The sequence below is a fragment of the Galeopterus variegatus genome, unplaced genomic scaffold (assembly GCF_000696425.1).
Source record: "Galeopterus variegatus unplaced genomic scaffold, G_variegatus-3.0.2 Scaffold5073, whole genome shotgun sequence".
Lineage (NCBI taxonomy): Eukaryota > Metazoa > Chordata > Mammalia > Dermoptera > Cynocephalidae > Galeopterus > Galeopterus variegatus.
The window spans coordinates 14,752-22,096 of record NW_007731184.1 but is presented as its reverse complement, the minus strand read 5'-3'; positions in this window follow the sequence as shown (position 1 = coordinate 22,096).

Here is a 7,345-nt window from a genome sequence, read left to right as displayed (position 1 = left end):
TCACAATAATTCATTAAACTTTCTAAATGAGAGAATAGAACTGAGGGTACCAGAGGTGGGAAAGGGAAAGGGGGAATTAGTGAGAAATTGTAAAGGGCCACAAAAAATGATAACATTGTGTAATGATAAATATAAGAAGAAGGAAATAAAAACAAAAAAGATCTGCGATGAGCAGCAGAGTTGCAAATATATTCAGCATTGAGAGTGACCTGGAGTTAACTAAAATTGCATTAAATTTTCCTATCAATCACAAGTTGTTATTGCAGGACAGTGAAACGTAACTATGACTATAGTACTGTTTCATCTTGTCAGCTGCTTTTTAAAATGGACTTTATTTTTTAGAGCAGTTTTAGGTTCACAGCGAAATCGAGCAGAAGGAACAGAGGTTTCCCACATATCTCCTGCCCCCACATGGGCACAGCCTCCCCCACTATCAAGATCCCCACCAGGGTGATACGTTTGTTACACTGATGAATCCACACCGCTGTTAGCCATTTTTTTTTTATGACAATGACTTTTTTTGTTGTAATAGTAAGTCTATCATCACAGGAGCCATCTCAGATTCTCTCTGCCCCTCTAGTTCCCTGCCGCCACTGAAGTGATCATTTCTGGCTCCTTCTGCCGTTCTGGACTCAGATAAAGCGATGTGGAGCAGGTTGTGGAATCTGTCTTTCCCTGGGCTGCTGATGGGGCCAGGGAATACCCAGAGGTGCAAGCTTTTCATCCCCTTCTCTCCTTCCCTTGATCTGACCTAAGCTGCGGTGTTTCTGTACAGCCTGGCTGGAGACGTCCTACATGGCCAAGAGCTGGCTGTCTCTCTTCATAAGGCATTGGCCAGATCACTCATGCACTGCCATGAACTCGCTTCCCATCCTTGTTGGCCTCATTTCTCCTTCTGTCACTCTCCTTGTACCCTAACAAACCATCAGTGCATAAGCTTATCCTCCGGCTCTATTTTCTGAGGAACCTGGGCTGAGCCAATTTCCTACAAGAATCTAAGCTTCCTAAAATCTAAGTAAGGATTTTACTCTATTTTGCTCACTGCTTAGAATATCATCTGGCAATTACTAGATGCTTAACAATTTTTTTGTTTGCCATTTTGAAACAATAACGAAGGCATTGATTCAGGGCAGAACCCCAGGAAGACATGAGCATGGAAACAAATTTGCAGGAAGGATAGGAGACCTCTCATTAGTTGATTCCCACCATCAGAGAACATCTAGGGCTGCAATACAAAGAAACACAGATGCACTTAACTCAGTAAGGAGAACAGTTGCTGTGCAGGAAGTTAGAGAAAAGATACAGACAGAAAGGAGTAGACAGCATCGGTCAACACAGAGCCGCACTAGAGGCTCCTGTCTAGCTCAGACGCTCTTGCTGATCTGTCTGACCCTCCTACCCTTCTGGTTTGGTTTGAAATGTAGATGAGAGACAGGAAATAATGAAGGCAGGGGAGGGGATGCACATTTTGGGCTCTACAGATCTCTTAAGCAAAATTAGAAGATAAAAGGCTGCTTGTGGCTGCCCAACCCAGCTCAGAAGTGGGTGGAGAAGAAACTTCCAGAGCAGCCCTACCAAAGCAGAGTTTATCACCATCCTGTCAAATGCACCCACAGTTCTTCCTCCCTCCTTCTTAGAGCCCTGACTGCCCTTCGGTCTTTTCTCACCTCACAGGGCACTCTGTGGTGGGCATATGGGGTGGATCAGCATCCAGCAGAATTTATTGAGCACACACCATGTGGCAGTCACTGTTTGGAACTGGAGAAACAGCAATGATCAAGCAGATAAAAATCCTGCCCTGAAAGAGCTTAGACTTTAACAAAGGGAGATAGAGAGTAAACACAATGCACATGTAAGGTACATCATATGTTAGAGAATGATAAGGGCTTTGGCAAAAATAAAACAGAAAAAAGAGAGTGGGAGGGAGTGGGGTTAATTCTAATAGGGCATTGTATTAGTTTGTGAGGGCTGCCATAATGAAGCACCGCAGAGGCGGACTTAAGTGACAGAAATTTGTTCCTCCACAGTTTGGGGGCTGGAAGTCTGACAACTGCGCATCAGCACGGTTGATTCCTTATGAGGCCGTTGCCGTGGCCTGTGGATGGCCGTCCTCCCGGTGTCTCCTTGGCCTGTGGATGGCCGTCCTCCCGGTGTCTCCTTGGCCTGTGGATGGCCGTCCTCCCGGTGTCTCCTTGGCCTGTGGATGGCCGTCCTCCCGGTGTCTCCTTGGCCTGTGGATGGCCGTCCTCCCGGTGTCTCCTTGGCCTGTGGATGGCCGTCCTCCCGGTGTCTCCTTGGCCTGTGGATGGCCGTCCTCCCGGTGTCTCCTTGGCCTGTGGATGGCCGTCCTCCCGGTGTCTCCTTGGCCTGTGGATGGCCGTCCTCCCGGTGTCTCCTTGGCCTGTGGATGGCCGTCCTCCCGGTGTCTCCTTGGCCTGTGGATGGCCGTCCTCCCGGTGTCTCCTTGGCCTGTGGATGGCCGTCCTCCCGGTGTCTCCTTGGCCTGTGGATGGCCGTCCTCCCGGTGTCTCCTTGGCCTGTGGATGGCCGTCCTCCCGGTGTCTCCTTGGCCTGTGGATGGCCGTCCTCCCGGTGTCTCCTTGGCCTGTGGATGGCCGTCCTCCCGGTGTCTCCTTGGCCTTTGGATGGCCGTCCTCCCGGTGTCTCCTTGTCCTGTGGATGGCCGTCCTCCCGGTGTCTCTTTGGCCAGTGGATGGCCATCCTCCCAGTGTCTCTTTGGCCTGTGGATGGCCGTCCTCCCGGTGTCTCCTTGGCCTGTGGATGGCCGTCCTCCCGGTGTCTCCTTGGCCTTTGGATGGCCGTCCTCCCGTTGTCTCCTTGTCCTGTGGATGGCCGTCCTCCTGGTGTGTTCACCTGGTCTTCCTTCTGTACTCATCTATGCCCTCATCGCCTCTTCTTATAATGACACCAGTCATATTAAATTAGGGCCCATCCTAATGACCTCATTTTAAATCCGTCACCTCTGTAAAGTACCTGTCTCCAAATACAGTCACACTCTGAGTACTGGGGATAGAGCATCAACACAGGAATTTGAGGTAGGGCAGTGGGGGTGGGGAAGAGAAGATTCAGCTCATAACAGGCAGCCAGGAAAAACCTTGCTGGGAAGGTGGTTTTGAGCAAAAACTTGAAAGAGTTGAAAGAGCTAGCCATGCAGGTATCTGAGGGAAAACATTTCAGGCAGAGGGAACCGCAGGTGCAAAGGGTCTGAGAACAGGCCCGCGTAGTAGGTTTGGGGAACAGTAAAGGGACTATTGTGGTTAGAGTGTGTGAGCAAGAGAGTCCAGGAGCCTAGAGGGTGAGGAGAACAGACAAGTAAGGTAGGTCTTTAGGCCATGGAAAGGACTTTGGTTTTTACCCTGAGTTGGAGGGGGATCCCTGATGGAGAAATAATGTTGCTAGTGACCTGCAAGCTCAGACTCAATTGTGCTGTTCATTCTGAGCACAGTCTATCAGGTGCTTATGCCAGCTGCCCTGGGACACCAGGCTGAAGAGATGAAGCAACAGTGAATAGGTTTTGAGGGAAGATATGTCCATTTCTAGGGCTCTTGCACTGGGGACTTCTAAATGTTGCCTCGATTCTTGATGTTATTACTGTGAACCTTCTTTTTGATGCACTTAGAAAATGAGGTAGAAACACTATTTTTAAGTCATATGAGCTTTGATAAAAGTTGAAGGAGGCTTGGACTGGTGCACTGGGCATCCTTTTCTCCTCTTTTTTTTGCTGGGATAAGAGTGAAGGGGAGATCAGCAGAGGCTTATTTTCTATTATCCTTTGTGGGGAGCTATTATGGGAAATCTGCTTTTGACTTCTTATTTTTGAAATTACAATTAGGTGACCATATTCTTTGTAGGTTTCATTGCCAGAGAATGAATGGTCAGTATGTAAGATACCAATCTGTCAAATTTAAAAATGCTAAAATAACCCAAACCTACAGAACTATGAAGAATATTGATAATGCAAAATAGCTATTGGAATGTACTTTAAAACTTTTTTTAAATTGCTTTTTTTATTTTAGTAATATTATTTTTTTACATTCTGTGATGTTGGAGAGCAGCTGGGAGGGAGGGGGAGAGGGGAAAGAGAAGGAAATGTGATGGAAGAAGGAGGAAGGAGGAAGGGCGGGATTGAGGCCTGTGGCACCCCCCTCATTCCCACAGGGGAGAGGGGGGGCTTCCAATGGTGGCTTGGTCATTGACAGGCTGGTTGCAAATGTCAGGAGGGTGTGGCCAAGGCCCTCGGCCGCCCACCACGCCAGCTCAGGAGAGCCCAGGATGCTTCCTGCAGCAGCTTGGTGGTTGCCGCTGGGCTGGTTGTGAGTGTTGGGGGTGTGTGGCTGAGGCCCTTGGCACCCCACCACCCTGGTTTCAGAAAGCCCAGGGCACTTTCTGTGGTGGCTTGGTGGTCATCTCTAGAGTGGTTGCATGTGTTGGGTGGGGTGGCTGAGGCCTTCATAACCCCCCCCTGGGACTGGTTGTGGATGTTGGGGGGCATGGCTAAGGTCCCTGGCCCTACTGCCTTTCTGGCTTGGTATCCCAGGGAACTTTGGGTCCTTCTAAATGTTATAGGTGTTCTTTGGTGAAATGAGACTTTTTCTAGTTAATAAACTTCGTCTCTGGTTGTGGGCACTTTGTTTTTTCTTTCAGCTCTGTGTTAGATTATTTGCTGTCCTCACCACCTGGCTGGCAGACCATCTGCATGGAGGTTGTGGTGTCTAGCTGCTTTTGCAGCAGCCGTGGTTATTATGTTGTCTGTGGTGGGCCACCCACATGGAGGTGATGTTTTTGGCATGCTCCTTGGTGCTGGTGGTGTGCCTGGATGTGGGAGGGGGGTCCGGTCCCTGGCTCCAAGCCTCAGGTCCCCAGGCAGGCCTGAGGCACTGGCAGTGTGCCTGGGCTGGAACTAATTTTTTGTCCTTTGCTTACTTCTAAAATGGTGGAACTTCCTGTGGGGACAATTACCTGAGCTGTGTGGTTGAGCTAAATTGCTGCTTTGCTGCTGATTCCCTGGGGAAGGCTTTTTGTGCAGCTCAGGTTTTAATGGTTGACTTTATAGGTACTTCCGGGTCTAGTGAAATCCAGTGCACCTGTGTTGTATAGAAAGTCTGGTCTGGGCCTGAGTCTTTTCATCAGACTGCACCCCATGCAATTCTATATTCCTGACCAGTCTCCTCTGAGTGGTCCTTCACTGATTGGGTGGCAGATCAGCTGTCCTTGCTGTGCCCCAGTATTCTCTCAGTGGGCCTGTCTCTCCCACCATCTGTGCTCCAAACACTTCCCATGAGATGGGCCATGTGCTGGTCTCTTGTGATGACTCACTGGCCTCTGAGTGGCTCCTTATTTTTCAGTTATTGTGGTTCTTTGCTCTTATGTGGGTCCATGGGAACCCTATTCGTGGTCTTGCTGGCCTGGGGGCCACCTATGCCCTCTTCTCCCCTGCCGCCTCCAAGCAACTTAGTTCAAAGGCCACAGCTGTGGTTTTTGCCAGCTCCTGCTCCATGTGCTCAGCAGCTCCAGCCTGGAAGTGGCCAAGGCTCAAAACAGTCAGAGCAGTTCTTTCTTTCTCTCATCTTGGCTTCTCCTGCCTTTATTCACCCTGTAGGTCTCTTCTCCTCTTTCCCTGAGCTCCCAGTGGCCTCAGCTTGGCAGTTGTTGCTTTTTTATAGTTGTAAATTGGTTGATTTTGGGGAGAGAGTGACACTGGGGACTGTCTATTCTGCCATCTTGACCAGAAGCCAAAACTTTTTTTTAAGGTAGGTTTATTCTTACACTGCCTATAAGAACATCTCAGAATCATATATAAGTAATGTTTATTTATTAACCCAGAGGCAAGACGGTACTGTGGTAGTGCCACTGGGTGTGTTGTTTAAAGACATGGCTCAAGACCAGGTTTACTACTTACCTTTGGGCAAGTCACCTAACCTCTTTCAGTGTCAGCTGACTCTCCTATCCATCAACTGGAGAAAACAAGACCTCCCCTACCTCTTACACAAGTATTGGGAAAACCAAGTAAAGAAATATCTTTGTGCGGACCGGCCCATGGCTCACTTGGGAGAATGTAGTGCTGATAACACCAAGGCTGGGGGTTTGGATCCCTATATAGGGATGGCCGGTTAGCTCACTTGGAAGAGCGTGGTGCTGACAACACCAAGTCAAGAATTAAGATCTCCTTACTGGTCATCTTTAAAAAAAAAAAAGAAATGTCTTTATGAAGTACTACATAAAATTAGGTATTGTTATAATGTACATACAAGGGCCATAAAATACCAAAAACATTTAATTTTACTCTTCCTTAGGTTTTTTCTTCTTGTTCCATTCCTTCCTTCTTTAGGTCATGGTCCCATCTCTCATGTGTCTATCACAGCCTCAGACACTCCTTGTGTCCTGCTCTCCAGTGTGGTGGGAGGCCACACAGATAGTGGGAAACAGGTGGGCTTTGGAGTTCCATGAACATGGACTGACACCCTCTGCCTCTTATGATGAGGTGTGCGCCACTGGGCATGGGATTAGACTTCCCTGCGGCCCAGATTGGTGCATTGGGCATCCTTTGTAAAGTGGAGCAATACCAGCTTCTTTAAGGACTAACAACAATCTCAAATATAATAGGAAGCATTTGGTTATGCCCCATATTTTACGATATAAAAATTGCCCCCACCCCAGCCTGTGGAATATTAAGTTGTCACACATGACATACAAGGCTTCTCTTTTTTTTTTTTTTGTCTTTTGTCCTTTTTTCCGTGTCCGGCAACGGATCGCAACCCTCAGTGTCGCCCCCGTACCGGACCGGGGACTGGCAACGGGATCGCAAGCCTCGGCGTTGCTCCCGCGCCTCGCTCAGCCAGTGAGCGGGAGCCGGTCTGTATGTGGGATCCGAACCCTCGGACGGGAGCGCCGCCGCGCTTCCCAAGCGGTGCACTATCCAGTGCGCCACCGGGCCGGCCCCAAGGCTTCTCTTAATTTCACTAATTTCTGGTTTAACAGACAAATAAATAAGGTTATGACTTCACCTCTTAAAAAAGCATTTTAATGAATCTAAATATGTTTTAGAAATTGGATGAGACAGAATTCTCTTCTTCTTAAAAATGTTTTTTTCTAGAGCTACTAAAAAGCTCACATTCACAACATAGTTGGGGGAAAAAAATGCTCTTCTGGATTGTACAAGAAGGCAAGTACCAGGACCACAGATAAGGCTTGGTGGAGACGTGGCTCCCACGTGGCTTCTCTCCGTCCTGCTGCATCAGCCGCTGGGCTCCCCTTCCTTCCTTCCTTCCTTCCTTCCTTCCTTCCTTCCTTCCTTCCTTCCTTCCTTCCTTCCTTCCTTCCTTCA